Source organism: Tamandua tetradactyla, chromosome 3, assembly GCF_023851605.1.
Source record: "Tamandua tetradactyla isolate mTamTet1 chromosome 3, mTamTet1.pri, whole genome shotgun sequence".
In the NCBI taxonomy this organism is placed as follows: Eukaryota; Metazoa; Chordata; class Mammalia; order Pilosa; family Myrmecophagidae; genus Tamandua; species Tamandua tetradactyla.
Genome location: NC_135329.1, coordinates 210199030 through 210216720, shown reverse-complemented (window position 1 = coordinate 210216720; position 17691 = coordinate 210199030). Strand labels below are relative to the sequence as shown.

The following is a 17691-nucleotide window of genomic DNA, read 5'->3' as shown; positions in this document are numbered from 1 at the left end:
ACAAAGACAAAGTGAGAGACTTGAACTTTGATGAACTCAAAAAATAATTCAATGAGATTATATTGGAAAAAAGACAGAATACATAAGAGCAGAGCAAGCAGCTTATAATTGGTAAAGCATAGTGATTTGCCGTAAATTACGTTGTTCCCAACCCATCACCAACATCTTTCTGGCTACATAAACTGAAGTGACACAGTGCTTATCTTAATGAATTCATGGGTTATTTAGATTTTTTTTCAAATGAAGAGATAATATTTATGTAAAAAAAACTGAAGAAAGGAAAATATGAAAAGTGAAGTGTGCTTGATAATAGCAATACTTTTATTTTAAAGTTTTTTTTTTTAAAAAAAAAAGGTCTGTAGCGCTATAGCATTAATTATTAGAGTGCCCTCTCCTGTTCCCTCTTCTCTGCTCCATTCCTCTTGTTTTGGTCTTGTTGTGTTGTTTTAGGAGATATTGTCCTTCTGACATGTCAAGTGCCGTATAAAAAGAAAAAAGGCTGTGGCTCGGTTCTGGTAATTTGCTCCCATTATCCCCTCCCAATTAACTTCACATGTACCTGCCATCCTACAGTAGTACAAATCATGAATAAAGATAATTCTGATGTTGGGGGGGTACAGTGGGGGAACTAGCAGGGTTTTATTTTCTATTTTTCCCATAATATCTGTATTAAGATAAAGGTAAGGATAGGAATGGCTGTTTTTATTGATAATGCAGAGAAGTTTTCACAAATATGAGTAAAATAATTAATGAAACATCATTACAGCATTTAGTCTCTGTTTTCAGTTTGATTCTTGAGTTCATTTTCCTCTAGATTATGTTGGCCTTCTACAGCTATTACTAAATTACTTTGCAGAAACAAGCTGGTTTATTTCTGGTGGAAAACTACAATGCCCCTCGAATTCCAGATTTGAATATTCTTTATAAACAGCTATTGGTATCGACTGTAATAAAGAAGAGGCTACCAATGAAATAGAAAACCCACTAGGTGATAAGACTGTGACCATCATGAGCACTCAAGAAGGCAGTTCCATACATAACCACCATATTCACTGAATATGGTGCCAGTGCCCCATTTTTATTCCTGTGACTCAGCAAAGGGCGTTTCAGTTTGTAGAAGAAATTTGGCTTTGAATTTATAACTTTTTTGATGGTTACCTGCAGGTCCATTGCTGGCAACGGACTTTAACTTTACAACTTGACTCTTAGGTTAAGGGAGGTACACTGTAGTTTGTTTTTCACATACTTGGATATACTAACATGTAGTAGAAATTTCTTTGGGTAATTCTGAACTGTGTCATTTTTTAACAAAATCATCTTAAAAGCAATACAATTGTGATCTACTAGTTTTAAATTAAAATGTTCTGATCTTGTTGAAAGAACAATTATATAAGAATCAAGATCCATGTTTTTTTAATAATTGCCTCTTGACTTCACCCTTTTGTGAAAATTCTCATTTAAATCTAAAAGCTACCTTGTCCTTTGTATTATTAGGACAATATTACTAGAGTACTTTTTTATTATATTTCAGATTCTCTGGTAGTCTTAAAGTTACCAGTTCCTCTTGTTCTTTTCCTGCCTTTAGGGACAGTTAAAGCTGGGAATCAATGAAAATAGTTAATGTTTTCTCCTACCTGGGATAGTAAACAAGTAGAGAGATTGAGATAGTGTTACATACAAATGCTAACATAACTCTTATCTTCATGTGTTGAGTGCCTGGGACATAATAGGAATTCTCTTCCCTTCAACATATTAATATTAAGCTTCCTAAAAGTCACCCAGTAAGCACCAGTCATAAATGAAACTGTGCCTTTAACAAGCAATTTAAAACTATGTATGAGTATTCTTTGTAGGGCTCATTTAAATACATGTTGGTTTATATATATTCTGCATTCTAGTGAGAAAAATTTCACATCAGATCAGGCAGTAGCTATAAAAAATGGTTTCATAAAGAAGTTGACTTTCATAAAGTTTCTTTCATAAAGAATACAGACTTCAAATGTAAACAGTTAAAAGAGAAAGAAGGATACTCTGTACTAATAAAAGGAACAATTCAACATGAAGATATAACAATCACAAATATTTATGCACAGAACCAGAATGCCCCAAAAATCATGAGGCAAACACTGCAAACACTGAAAAGGGAAATAGACACATCTACCATAATAGTTGGAGACTTCAATTCCCCACTCTCATCAGTGGACAGAACACGTAGACAGAGAATCAATAAAGAAATAGATAATTTGAACAATACAATAAATGAGCTAGACTTAACAGACATTTATAGGACATTACACCCCACAACAGCAGGATACACCTTTTTCTCAAGTGCTCATGGATCATTCTCAAAGATAGATCCTATGCTGGGTCACAGAGCAAGTCTCAACAAATTTAAAAAGATTGAAATCATACAAAACACTTGTCTCAGATCATAAAGGAATGAAGTTGGAAATCAATAATAGGCAGAGCGTCAGAAAATTCACAAATACGTGGAGGCTCAACAACACACTCTTAAACAACCAGTAGGTCGAGAAAGAAATTACAAGAGAAATCAGTAAATATCTCGAGGCGAATGAAAATGAAAACACAACATATCAAAACTTATGGGATGCAGCAAAGGCAGTGCTCAGAGGGAAATTTATTGCCCTAAATGCCTATATCAAAAAAGAAGAAAGGGCAAAAATACAGGAATTAACTGTCCACTTGGAAGAACTGGAGAAAGAACAGCAAACTAACCCCAAAGTAAGCAAAAGAAAAAAATAACAAAGATTACAGCAGAAATAAATGAAATTGAGAACATGAAAACAACTGAGAAAATCAATAAAACCAGAAGTTGCTTCTATGAGAAAATCAAAAAGATTGATGGGCCCTTAGCAAGATGGACAAAAAGAAGAGAGAGAGATGCAAATAAATAAGATCAGAAATGGAAGAGGAGACATAACCACTGACCCCACAGAAATAAAGGAGGTAATAACAGGATACTATGAACAACTTTATGCTAATAAATACAACGATGTAGATGAAATGGACAACGTCCTAGAAAGGCATGAACAACCAACTTTGACTAAAGAAGAAACAGATGACTTCAACAAACAAATCACAAGTAAAGAAATTGAATCAGTCATTCAAAAGCTTCCTAAAGAGAAAAGTCGAGGACCAGACGGCTTCACATGTGAATTCTACCAAACATTCCAGAAAGAATTAGTACCAATCCTGCTCAAACTCTTCAAAAAAATTGAAGAGGAGGGAAAGCTACCTAATTCATTCTATGAAGCCAACCGCACCCTCATACCAAAATCACGCAAAGATATTACAAAAAAAAGAAAACTACAGACCAATCTATCTAATGAATATAGATGCAAAAATCCTCAACAAAATTCTAGCAAATCGAATCCAGCAACACATTAAAAGAATTATACATCATGACCAAGTAGGATTCATCCCAGGTATGCAAGGATGGTTCAACATAAGAAAATCAATTAATGTAATACCCCATATCAACAAATCAAAGCAGAAAAATCACGTAATCATCTCAGTTGATGCAGAGAAGGCATCTCACAAAATTCAACACCCGTTCCTGTTGAAAACACTTCAAAGGATAGGAATACAATGGAATTTCCTTAAAATGATAAAGGGAATATATGAAAAACCCACAGCTAATATCGTCCTCAATGGGGAAAAACTGAAAACTTTCACCCTAAGATCAGGAACAAGACAAGGATGTCCACTATCACCACTGTTATTCAACATTGTGTTGGAAGTTCTAGCCAGAGCAATTAGACAAGAAAAAGAAATACAAGGCATCAAAATTGGAAAAGAAAAAGTAAAACTATCACTGTTTGCAGATGATATGACACCATATGTCAAAAACCCTGAAAAATCCACAGCAAACTACAGCTAATAAACGAGTACAGCAAAGTGGCAGGCTACAAGATCAACATTCAAAAATAGGTAGTGTTTCTATACACTAGTAATGAACAATCTGAGGGGGAAATCAAGAAACGAGTTCCATTTACAATTGCAACTAAAAGAATAAAATACTTAGGAATAAATTTAACTAAAGAGACAAAAGACCTATACAAAGAAAACTACAAGAAACTGTTAAAAGAAATCACAGAAGACCTAAATAGATGGAAGGGCATATCATGTTCATGGATTGGAAGACTAAATATACTTAAGATGTCAGTTCTACCTAAATTGATTTACAGATTCAATGCAATACCAATCAAAATCCCAACAACTTACTTTTCAGAAATAGAAAAACCAATAAGGAAATTTATCTGGAAGGGTAGAGTGCGCTGAATTGCTAAAAGTATCTTGAGGAAAAAAAATGAAGCTGGAGGTCTCACGCTGCCTGACTTGAAGGCACATTATGAAGCCACAGTGGTAAAACAGCATGGTACAGGCATAAAGACAGATATATTGACCAATGGAATCGAATAGAATGTTCAGATATAGACCCTCTCATCTATGACATTTGATCTTTGATAAGGCAGTCAAGCCAACTCACCTGGGACAGTACAGTCTCTTTAATAAATGGTGCCTAGAGAACTGGATATCCATATGCAAAAGAATGAAAGAGGACCCATATCTTAAACCCTATACAAAAGTTAACTCAAAATGAATCAAAGATCTAAATATTAGGTCTAAGACCATAAAACATAGGGAAAATGTAGGGAAATATCTTATAAATCTTAAAATCGGAGGCAGTTTTATAGACCTTACACCCAAAGCAAGAGCACTGAAGAAAGAAATAAATAAATGGGAGCTCCTCAAAATTAAACACTTTTGTGCATCAAAGAACTTCATCAAGAAAGTAAAAAAACCACCTACACAATGGGAGACAATATTTGGAAACGACATATCAGATGAAGGTTTAGTATCCAGAATTCATAAAGAGATTGTTCAACTCAACAACAAAAAGAAAGCCAATCCAATTACAAAATGGGAAAAAGACTTGAACAGCCACTTCTCAGAAGAGGAACTACAAATGGCCTAAAAGGCACATGAAGAGATGCTCAACTTCCCAGGCTATTAGAGAAATGCAAATCAAAAGCACAATGAAATATCACCTCACACCATTATCAACAAAACAGAAAATGACAAGTGCTGGAGAGGATGTGGAGAAAGAGGCACACTGATCCACTGTTGGTGGAAATGTCAAATGGTGCAACCGCTGTGGAAGACAGTTTGGTGGTTCCTCAAAAAGCTGAATATAGAATTGCCATATGACCTGGCAATACCATTGCAGGTATCTCCTCAAAGGACATAAGGGCAAAGACACAAATGGACATTTGCACACCAATGTTTATAGCAGCATTATTTACAATTGCAAGAGACGGAAACAGCCAAAATGTCCATCAACAGATGAGTGGCTAAACAAACTGTGGTATATACATACTGATGGAATATTATGCAGATTTAAGACAGAATAAACTTATGAAGTATGTAACAACATGGATGGACCTTGAGAACATTACGCTGAGTGAGACTAGCCAAAAACTAAAGGACAAATACTGTATGGTCTCATTGATAGAAACTGACATTAGTGAATAAACTTGGAATATTTCGTTGGTAACAGAGACCATCAGGAGATAGAAATAGGGTAAGATATTGGGTAATTGGAGCTGAAGGGATACAGACTGTGCAACAGGAATGGATACAAAACTCAGAAATGGACAGCACAATATTAACTAACTGTAATACAATTATGTTAAAACACTGAATGAAGCTGCATGTGAGAATGATAGAGGGAGGAGGGCTGGGGACATAAATGAAATCAGAAAGAAAGATAGATGTTAAAGATTGAGATGGTATAATCTAGGAATGCCTAGAGCGTATAATAATAGTGAAATATACAAGGTACAATTTTAAAAATGTTTTTGCATGAGGAAGAACAAAGGAATGTCATTATTGCAGGGTACTGAAAATAGATGGTAATTAATATTTTAAAACGTCACCTTCTGTGTGAGACTAAAGCAAAGAATGTTTATTTGTTACAAAATTTATATTTTGACTAGTGCCAAAAAAAAAAAGAAGTTGCATTGCTTTTTTTAAGTAAAATTTTAAAAAATAGAATGAGATACCATGTCCAGGTTGAAGTATCCAAAAATAATTTTATATTGTAGCTAAAATCATCTAGATTAATACCTCATTTGATTTTCTATAAGGAGAATTCTATAGTAATATAAGTGAATTGCCTCCCATATCTTCACTGCTCCCACAATAAATAATCAGTTTAAGTAAAAAAAATGAAAAAAAAAGCCACTGTTAGATGTGACCTACTGAAGAAGAGCCAAGTCTAATTTCACCTCCTTGCACACACGCCACAGTCATGTGGCCACCAGCAGGGCACGATCAACATGAAATCAAACTATGGGTCCATAAACATCCAAAGTAAAACAACAGGGTTTGGCTAATGTTGAAACACCAGAGAAGTTCATCTACAGACCAGAGCAGGACAAATTCCAGAACAGCCCTTATGGTGTTCCATAAAGGAGAAGTTAATCCCTCACTTGGCATAACTGCCCCTAAAGCTCCACCCAAGCAAATCCAAACCCTAATGGCCAAGAGGGTGAAGCAATTTCATAACTGAAAATATCTTCAATCCCCCCTGCTGTATACACTTCCAAAAAGGAGGAGATCCCTAAAGTACTTTCTCTTCCCCATTCTGATGACACTTCTACACCCAAGAGGATACCTTTAAAAAAGTTCAAAAGTTTTATGCAAGTTTAGCATTTTTCTTCCCAGGCTTTCATTAGTTTTCCCCTTCCATATGTCTTTTGTTTTTCAAGAATCCCTATTTAACACTTAAATGATGAGTTTCCTGTCACTTACCATCATCTACTAAGAGGTACCTACAAATATTGCGAGCTTCATTGCTCACCACTCTTTCTTCTTCTCACCATCTCTCCCAGATCTTGGAGGCATTGTTTAACCATCTTCAGTCTGGCCATGTTCCTTAGAAGAAACATGGAGATATCATCTCTAAATCTCTACATTTGGAAAAGGGTCCACCAGCACAGCATCAAAGCCACTGTCCCCCAGAAAGTTCATGAGCTCCTGGTTGTGAAGGAACTGGGAGCAGGAAGATAAAAACATAGCTGAGTTCTGTTGCACTCTCAAGTACATTTCCACGTAGCTGGAAAAAACCCTCATTCTTGAAAACCTGCTGCCCAAGGCTAGCAAAAGCTGCTTCCAGTTTCCTTCTGAATGGCACAGGATACCTCTTCAAGGTGTAGGATGCTCCTTCTTTAATGTGCACAGATGCATCAGGCGCTACCACCAGGACTTCATGGCCCCTCTGCTACAGCTCCTGGATGACCCGAGCATGCTGAGCCAGTGGCTGCCATCCATTGGGACCACCAGCAGCTTCCCACCCTGGGATACAGTGGGGCCCAGCGCACCCAGCAGCAGGGCCAGGACAAAGGGACATGGGCCCTGGGACTCTGGGGCCATTGCGCCTACACTGCTGCTTTGTCAGAGGTTCAGCCTCTCCCACTACATGATGTAAGAACTAATAACGGCACGTAGTTAATGTTTGCTTGTGTCACATGACAATGGCCATCAGTGTGCTAAAGATAGTAGGAAATTTACATTTAGAGATAAAGATGGTGGGGCTTTAGGGTAACCTGGTTTCTTTGAACTGTTTTGAAATAGTTTCAAACTTAGAGGATAGCTACAAAAATAATACAAACCCCATACAGAGAACTCCAACATACTGCCCCCCACACACAGATCCACCAGTTTTAACATTTTGCCACATTTTAATAAATATCTATCCATCTGTTACTCTGTCTATATAACAATCATTTTCTGAACACCTGGGTGCAGGTTCTACACATCAAGCTCCGTGAGCACTTAATACAGCCCTGCACATATCCTAAGCAAGGATATGCACTTATGTAACCACCTTAAATATGCAAGGATATGCACTTATGTAACCACCTTAAATGCAGTTGAATTCAAGAACTTAACACTGATACAAAATTAAAGCCTGTATTTCAATTCTCTTTTGTCCCAATAATGTCCTTTAGGCCTTCTCTCCTTCCTTGCTAGATACCATCCAGGATCACGTATTTAACTGTCATTGTCCTTACTGAGTTTCTTAATAGGCAAAAATAGTTTAACTGGCTGGAAATTCTTATCATCATCAATCATGCAAAATATTTTCAGCACTCCTGAATCCATTAAATTAGTATTGCCATGAACCAAGAGACATGAGAAAAAGACCATTTTGTGATAAATTAGTCTTCCTTTTCAGAAATGAAACACAAGGCAGAATATTTCTTTTAGAAAGAAAAGAACATGACACCACCTTTGGCCCATGGAAAACTTTTAGAACTGTCCTTTTCTGTGGCTCATCTAGAAGTCTTCCCTACCTGATTTTTTAAATTCATTCATCCGACAAAGATTTATTGAATATGGCACAGTGCTGGGCTTTGAGGCTCTGGAAGTGATCAAAACAGATGAGGTTCCTCTCTTCCCAGAACTCATGATCCATATATAGAGAAAGACGGATGAAAGGAACAGATAAATTAGAGACATTATAGATTACAAAAATGGCTAAGAAGGAAATAAACAGGAGAGTGAGCAAGGGGGTGCTGGGGTAGAGAATGATGGGAAGGGGAAACCCACATGAGTATGTGGGTACAGAAGGCCTCTCCGAGGACTGATGCGTATCCATGCAAAAAATATGATGGTTAATTTTATGTGAACTTGGCTAAGCTATGGTGCTCAGTTATTCGGTCAAATACTAAGCTAGATGATGCTGTGAGGGTATTTTGTAAATATGATCAACATTTACAATGAGTTATCGTTAAGTAAATGATAATGAGGGTTAGCTTCATCCAATCAATACTAGGTCTTAAGAGAAAAAACTGACAACAGCAACTAAAAGAATCAAAAACCTAGGAATAGGACGGGTCATGGTGGTGCAATGGAAAAGTTCTCGCCTACCATGCTGGAGACCCGGGTTTGATTCCCGGTGCCTGCTCATGCAGAAAAAAAAAAAAAAACCTAGGAATAAACAACTGAGGACATAAAGGACCCGTGCACAGAAAACTACATAACACTGCTAAAAGAAATCAAAGACCTAAAGAAATGGGAATACATGATATGCTTATGGATTGGAAGGCTAAATGCCAATCCTGTCCAAGTGAATTTACAGATTCAGTGCAGTCCCAATCAAAACTACAAAAGCCTACTTGACTGAAATGGAAAGGCTAATTATCAAATTCATTTTGAAGGGAAAGGAGCCTCAAATAGTTAAAAACATCTTGAAAAAGAAGAATGAAGTGGAAGGACTCATGTTTCCTGACTTTAAAGCATATTATAAAGTCACAGTGGTCAAAATAGCATGGTACTGGCATAAAGATAAACATATTGATCAATAGAATCAAACTAAGAGTTCAGAAATAGACCTTCAGGCTATGGTCAGTTGATTTTTGACAAGGCTTCCAAGTTCAGTTAACTGGGACAGAACAGTCTGTTCATTAAATGGTGCTGGAAGAACTGATATCTATATCCAAAAGAATGAAAGAGGACTCTTATCTCATGCCCTATACAAAAATTAACTCAAAATGGATTAAAGGACTAAATATGAGAGTACCACCAGCTAAGAACAGAGCCAGTTAGCACTCCCAGTGAGGATCCCAGGTCCTAAATCCAGAAAGAATAGAGTAAACTTTATGCACATTCTGAGAACATGTATGTCTTACTCAGCTTGTCTGGTAGTGGCCTGAGGGTTCACTGTCCCAGAGCTTGCCCTTCTTCCAAGAGAAGGCAGCTCATGGACTCTCCTACAGAATTCCTGGGGCAAGGGATTGCTGGCTGTAGGATGTATATTTCAATGCCCAGGACTGGAAGGAAACTGTTTCCCAGGTAAGAGAGGACATTCGGAACCATAAACAGAGGACTTCCTAGGGCCACAAGATGAATGCATGGAAAGGATCAGAGAGGTTCCTATGCTTTGGCCTTAACCTATTCTCCAAACTTATTGGATAAGATCTGGAGGATAACACTCACACAGGTCAATGTACAAAGACATGGAAATTTATTTTTTTTCTCCTTCTCCTTTAGCTCCTGGCAACCAAGGAAGTCCTATCTTAACACTAGCTGGATACGGGCCCAAGTAAATCCAGTAATAACACACAAGAATAGCAAAATATCCACATTTCAACAAAAGAGGGCCTAGGCACAGGAGAAGATTAAAGCAGTAGGAACTACCAATGGGGAAGATCAGACCTGGAACATTACAAAGTCTTTTTTAAAAAATGGTTCCGAATATGCTCAAAGAGCTACAAGAAGATACAGGCAATGAACTAAAGGAAATCAGGAAAATAACAGATGAACACAAAAGAGAATATGAATATAAAGGTGGAAAATATGGAAAGGAACAAAAAAAGAGCTGAAGACCACAGTTACAGAAATTTAAAATTCTCTAGAGGGATTCAACTGTCGACTGGACCTGACAGAAGAATCAGTGGACTTGAACATAAGACACGTGAACTCATCCATTCTGAAGAGCACACAGAAGAAGAGTGAACAGAGTCTGAGGAATCTGCGGGACACATGAGACATACCAATTTGTGCACCACGGGAGTCACAAAAGTGGCAGAAAATATTCAAAGATATTACAGCTGAAAATATCCTAAAGTTAAAGAAAAAATATGAATGTACATGTGATGGTTTGAAGCTGTGTGTACATGGAAACCATGGAGGCAAGAAGACGTATTTAAAGTTCTGAAAGCAAAAAACTGTCAACCCAAAATCGGTATCCAGAAAACCTGTCTTTCAAAAATGAGGGATGGACTAATGCAATCACAGAGAAAGAAATATAAAAATGTTTTTACACTCACAGCTTCAAAATAGCCCAAACAAGTGTACATTTCAACAACAATGATAAATGTATTACAACCAAAATTTTTTTAATGAGGGAGAGATTAAAAAATTCCAAACTAAATGAAAGCTCAGGGACCTCATCTCCATTAGATCAGCCTACAAGAAATGCAAAACAAGTTCTGCAGGTTGAAAAGAAAGGACACTAGGCAATTGACTGAAACCACATGAAGAACTAAAGTTTCCAGCAAGATAGAGGCATGGGTAAATATAAACACCAGTAAGATTATATTTGGGCATGTAACTCCACTTTTTATTTCCTATAGGACCAAAAAGGCAGATGCAGAAAATGTAATGATAAATCAATGATTTTATACACATAATGTATAAATATGTAATTTGTGACAAGAGTTACTTAAAGGTCAGGGGACACAGGGAACAGAGAGGTAAGGGAACAAAGTTTATGTATGCTGTTGAAGTTAAGCTGGTATCAAAGCAAAGGAGTTTGTTATAGATTTAGGATGTTAAATTTAAGCCCCACGGCAACCACAAAGAAAATATCAGAGAACCTGAAAACTCACAGAGACAGAAAGTAGGCTACAGGTTACCAGGTTGGAGGGCATGGAGAGTTAATGAGTAATTGTGTAGGGTTTCTGTTTAGGGTGAAGAGAAAGTTCTAGTAATAGATGGTACTGCGCATACTGCAACATTGTCAGTGTGATCAACCCCACTGAATTGTATGCTTGAGAGGGACTAGGATGGGGAATTTGGTGGTATATATATTTTAACAATCAAAAAAAAGAAAGAAAGAATGACAATAAATGCAATACATTCTACTAGATGGGATCTAGGAACGGAAGAGAAAAAGCTCAAAAGGACATTACTGGGACATAAGAAAAAAATGGAAGATAGAATGTAAGCTTTATATCAATGCTACATTTCTTGAACTCACTTAACTGAATTATTTAAGGTGATTACATGGATGGGCATCCTCATTCATAGGAAATGTGCATGAAGATATTACATATGTTCAAGGAGTAGGATGTGTGCAGCCTACTCTCAAGTGTTCAGAAGGTAGATAGATTAGATATATGATTGACTGAGAGATAAGTGGATAGATAAATATAAAGATAGAGAAAGAAAAAGAAAGAGGGAGGAAGGAAGGAAAAGAAGGAGAGAAGGAGGGAGATGGATGGATGTTGGATGATAGATGGAATGGTGCAGCCAGAGTGGGCAAAATGTTGAAGTTGGTGGCTCTGGGTGTCTGAGGGTTGCAGTTCTCTTGCAGGAGTTTGTATTATTTTTATAACTGTCCTGTAAGTTTGAAAATATTTCAAGATAAAAAGTTTGTTAGAAAGGATATGGAGGTAAAAGAGGAAGTTCAGAATGATCCCTAATAAAAAAGAAATTATATAAACACGCACACAAAAAAACCCACATCATAGAACGGACTTAGGACAATTCATCAACCAGTTAATACAGAACAACCTCTATAAACGATATACCAGTGCCACACACACACACACAAAAAAAAACAATAATTAATTTTGATATTAAATGGCAACCCCTCATTTGGATACTGGCGAAAACTTGGCCATGAGTAGTTAAGTCAGATGACTGTCAGACCCAGCTGCCATGGTCATATTTCAGAGTCTCAACCCCTACCCCTCTCCTCTCTCCATCTCTTCTCATTCACAGCCTCAGGACTTGTCCCACCTCATTCCACCATCACCACCTCAGAAAACCTCAGACAATAATTTCCTATGGCATAAAATAAAATTCTAACTCCACAGCCTTGCCTTCAGGCTCCAGGGACATGGACCCCAGCTCATCTGTCCAAGCTCATTCCTCCTCCCTCCCTTCTGCTAGACCCCCTCTCTCTGCCCTTTATCCACAAGCACGCTGGGCCACTTGGCTTTCCCCAACAGGCTTTGTACTTTTGCACTTTGCTTTTTTCACACTCGGCTTTACTCCTACCAGCTTCCTGCTCCGGTTCATTGAGTGCTTACCAAGTGTTAAACCCAGGGCTTCATAACCCTCCTCTCCAGGAGACATGAAGTTGGCAGTTGTGCTCGCTCAATAGACACAACCGAGCATCTCTTTTTTCTTTAAGAATCCATCTCTGTTCATACACAAACTGCTACCTTTAAAGCTATGGGCACACACATGCACACGCATTCAAACCCTGAAGCATGCCCTCCCCTCCATCCCCTAGGACCTACATTTTAGGGTGAGCAAAAAGATGTTGCAATGCTTTTGCTGTTTGTCATGCCCTTATCTGCAATTCTGAAATTCACAGGGCAATTCTTCCAGGGTCTGAATGTCAGGAGAGTTCATCCATAGATTACACAGGGCAAAGAGACGGTAAACACACAGGGTCACCACCGTGATGATGTTATGACCTTCCTGCATCCTGCAAAGCCTCAGACCTTTTGGAGGCTGCTGTCTACCTGGATGTTTTGGGACCACAACTCTGCCCATGAAGCAGGAATGCTGCCTACTGGTCTGAAGAGATCCACACTCTCTACAATGACCAAGGACCACTGCTAAGCAATCCAATTGCACTTCTGCCCTGGAACCTAGAACTAACACTTAAAATCCACTGTCAATTCCCACATTCACCAAATGTATAACCCAAGTTAAGCGCCGGCACTAAAAATATGGCCATAGATTCTAAAGATTTGATATGCTTGACTGGGGTACGGCCCAGGGAACCCTAGAGTTTCCAAGAATTTTTCAGGGGAATTTTGTAAAGTCAAAACTATTTTCATAATAATAACGTTATGTGAATTTTTTCCATCTCATTCTCTCATAAGTGTACCGGGAAGTTTTCCTGAGGCTATATGGCATATAATATAGCAACAGACTGAATGCAAAAGCAGGTATGAGAATCTAACTCGGCCACGAAGTCCATTACTAAGAGGTTTTTGAAAAAACGTAAAAAAAAAATTGTCACTCTGCTTATTAAATTGTTCTGATTGAAAAATACAATAATTTCCCCACAAAAACGTGATTTAGCTTAGCATATAATGGTCTTCTTATTACTAAATTGATTAATGAACTTTTATATGCTAAGTATTGTTAGCTATAACCCACATAACATAAGCAAACAGGGCCTGAGGCCAAAACGTTGCAGAACTGCGTCCCAGATGATATAACTTCCTTTCCTCGAACCCAGGGTCGGCTTAAACACTCCCACCACCCTCCCCCAACCCCAGGCCGCTGGGAAAAGCCTGATGCAAAATCAACTTTAAACAACAAAACCAAAAACATTTTCGAAGCCAGCGGGAGTCACGGTGCCCACTTCCCCTCAGCGCTCCTCTACCTGCTGTTTCCCGAAACCACAGCTCCGCTCGGGGCCGGGGCGGGCGGGGCCGCTTGGGGTGGGCGGGGCGGGTGGGCGTCGTAGAGCAGCCCGTAGACAAGCCCTGGGAGCACTGCATTCTGGGATGCGGAACCGAAGTTGGCCCTGACCAATGAGACGGTGTTGCGTCACGACCGGTGCGCCACCAATAAGGCGGTGCTGCGTCATAAGGGACGCCCCACCAATGAGACGGGGCAGCGTCACAAGGGAAGCCTCAGCCCGGGAAGTCCCGGGCCCAGTCTGGCTCGAGACCCCGGGGCTGCTAGCAGCAGGTGGTCGTCGTGGCTTCAGGCCCGCAAGAGCCGGGGAGGCCCCGCTGGGCCCCCCGCCCCCGGCCTGTGACCCCGCCGTCCATCATGGTGGACTACTACGAGGTGCTGGGCGTGCCCCGGCAGGCCTCGGCCTCGGCTATCAAGAAGGCTACCGCAAGCTGGCGCTCAAGTGGCACCCTGACAAAAATCCTGAGAACAAGGAGGAAGCGGAGAAGAAATTCAAACATGTGGCTGCGGCGTACGAAGTGTTGTCAGACGCCAAGAAACGGGGCGTCTACGACCGATACGGTGAAGCAGGAGCCAATGGTGGCGGCTGCAGCGGGCCCTTCGAGGACCCCTTCGAATACGTCTTCGCCTTCCGCGACCCCGCCGATGTCTTCAGGGAGTTTTTTGGTGGCAGGGACCCATTTTCATTTGACTTCTTCGGAGACCCGCTGGAGAACATTTTTGGTGGTCAGAGGAGTTCCTGGGAAGCAGAAGTAGAGGGTCCCCATCCCTTTTCTCCACCTTCACTGAATTTCCAGCTTTTGGGGGTGGATTTTCTTCTTTTGATACAGGATTTTCTTCCTTTGGTTCCCTGGGAAATGGGGGCCTTTCTTCCTTCTCCATGTCCTGTAGTAGCGGTGGGACCGGCAACTTCAAATCCATGTCGACTTCCACCGAAATAGTTAATGGCAAAAAAATCATTACTAAGAGGGTCATTGAGAATGGCCAAGAGAAGGTGGAAGTGGAAGAAGACGGGGAATTAAAATTCCTAATAATAAATGGCAAAGAGCTGCGCATTGACACCAAGTAGTTCCAGTTCACATTTGCCTCAGACACATTTTGAAGAGTAACAGGACTTTTTTTTTTTTTTAAGATAGGAAATGATCTCTACTTTCAGAAGAGGTGTACGCAAGAATTTATAAACAGTTCTTGCAAACTATTTGTTATTGTTGGGACTTCATAAATAGGGCCTCTGTTTGTCTTTAACACTGTTCTAAATATCTGTAGGCTCTTTGCTACTTATTAAACTTAATCCCAAGGAGCCCATGATTATTTCCTAGGACAAAATGTTCACAGCAGCCTATACCTTGCCTTTTCTTTCTGTTTGAACTGTAAGCCAGGTTGTCTGCTGTGAAGGTAACATTGAAAAGGTGGCTGGCTTTACTTCAGCTTTTTGTACATTATAGTGAGAAATGAGAGTATGTTAGTGATAATGCTTCTGGTTTAAGATAAAGATTATTTTTAGTTGCACACAAATACTGGTGAAATAGTAAGAATTGACTGTTGTTTAATGTTAAGCCAAAGCGTTTTTAAAAAGATAAACCTGGCAAAGTGCTATATTAGTTTCCTAAAGCTGCTGTAACAAACTACCACAAACTTAGTGCTTTACAGCAGCACACATTTATTCTTTTAAACTTCTGGAGGCCAGAAGTCTGAAGTTAATTTCACTGGTTTGAGATCAAGGCAATTGTAGGGCCACACTCGCTTGCATTTTCCAACTTCTAAAGTTGTGTTCCTTGGCTCATGCCCCTTCCTGGAGAGGCATAGCATCTTGCTTCAGTCTACACATTGCCTTCTTCTCTGACGAAATCTCTCTCTGCCTCTTATAAGGACACTTTAGATAACTTTTGGGGACACCCAAATAACCCAAGATAATCACCCCATTTCAAGATCCTTAGCCACATCTGCAAAGTCCCGTTTGCCATAAGGTAGCATTTTACAGGTTCCAGGGAGTAGGATGCAAATATTTTGGGGGAGTGATTAACCTACACCAGTGGGTCTTTTTCATTTGCCTACAATCTGGAAATGAATCAAGTATTTGATGTAACCATTCAAGAAAACCCTGAAATTGGAATCTATTAGTACCAAAGAGGTGGGATGGAGATTATGTAACCTTAAAAAAAGAAATGATACTGAAGGGCTGTGAAATATTCTGCAGTACAAAAGAAACATCCTGAAAATTTGGGGGTGAAAGGGAAGTATATGGTATAGTACAGGATACAGAAGAAAACTTTAGAAAATACATGTTTAGGTGTGAGAATACCCAAACTATGCAACTTGAAAAAGGAAATGGTAGGGATGAAACGAAGTAAGTTGAAGGCAGAAATGAAAATTGTCTGAACAGACTCAGCACTCCTATTAACAGCCTTTCAGGTCAGAAATATGGGTACAGGCACCCTATTAAATAGTTCAACAAAATGATCTCCTGCCCAGTGCTTCTCAGTAATTCAGATTTCCCCAGGTTTCGCCTTCCAAACCACTTTCCTTCCATCCCATTGTGCAGCTTTCAGTTTGGATTTGGGTCTTGGTCTGCACTCACACGTTTGTTACCAGTCCCTCAAAGTCACAGATCTGCACCACATATTGCCACTGACTGCAAGTCTCAAATCTATAGCCCCAAATACCATTTCAGATGAGGAAAATGGGGCAAAATACTTAGTGAATCCCTCACAGTTACTTGGTTGTTTAGTGGCATAACTAGATCATAAACCTATGTGCACCAAACAATTTAGCATATGTGAGAGAGATAGCTAGGTTCAGGTGTCAACTTGGTCAGACGATGATGCCCCATTGTTCTGTTGCTGTGGAGTTAAGTCACCACTATGTGAAATTTATCTATGGCTGATTACATTTGCCATCAGGTAAGGGGAGTTCCTTCCACAAGAGTGAGGTTTAATTTAATTAGCTTAAAAGAGAGAGGTCAAAATAGAGCTCAGCAGCTCAGAATACCTCATCTCAGCACTCACAGCTCAGCTTAGATATCTGGAGATACAGAAGAGAACCGCTCCAGGGAAAGCTAAAGAGAGAGGGCCAGCAGACATCGCGTGTGCCTTCCCATTGACAGAGAAGCTCAGATGAAAACTAGCTTCCTTTTCTTTGAGGAACTATACATTTGTAACTAAATAGATCCCCTTATTAAAAGTCAATTCAGGGCAGGCCACAGTGGGTCAGCCGGCAGAGTTCTCACCTGCCATGCTGGAGACCCAGGTTCAATTTTACCCATGCAAAAAAAAAAAAAAAAAAAAAAAAGGTCAATTCAGGGAGTTCTGGGAAGATGTGGAACAGATCGAGTTCAGCCCTGCTCCAAGGAAAAGTTAGAGAAGGGACGGGAAGGCGACTGAGACAGCGATTACAGAGTGTAACTGAACTAGGAGAGTTTTCTGCACCACGTAGGGCAGCCCTGGTTGCATAAGCTGAAGAACTGAGAGGCAGAGAACTAGAGCCTAACAC

At 39.5% G+C, this 17691-nt stretch overlaps 1 protein-coding gene, 1 long non-coding RNA gene and 1 pseudogene across 8 annotated transcripts in view; 2 read left to right on the top strand and 1 right to left on the bottom strand.

The window, feature by feature from the left end:
* Positions 1-17691, top strand: part of LOC143678263 (uncharacterized) — a 338248-nt gene that overhangs the window by 204149 nt on the left and 116408 nt on the right. The gene's annotated exons all lie outside the window — the stretch shown is intronic.
* LOC143678256 (UDP-glucuronosyltransferase 1A3-like) overlaps positions 1-17691 on the bottom strand; it is a 67931-nt gene that overhangs the window by 11340 nt on the left and 38900 nt on the right. Inside the window, exons 1-2 of one of the 6 annotated variants that reach the window (XM_077155482.1) lie at positions 14165-14229; positions 6838-6960 (exon numbers count right to left, since the gene is read on the bottom strand). The exons of 3 other annotated variants lie outside the window; for them this stretch is intronic. The gene's annotated coding sequence lies outside the window, so the exon portion shown is untranslated. Of the gene's footprint in view, positions 1-6837; positions 6961-14164; positions 14243-17691 lie in introns of those variants that run through there. 2 more of the 6 variants (XM_077155481.1, XM_077155483.1) reach the window with 2 other exon arrangements.
* LOC143678258 (dnaJ homolog subfamily B member 3-like) lies at positions 14397-17313 on the top strand (annotated as a pseudogene).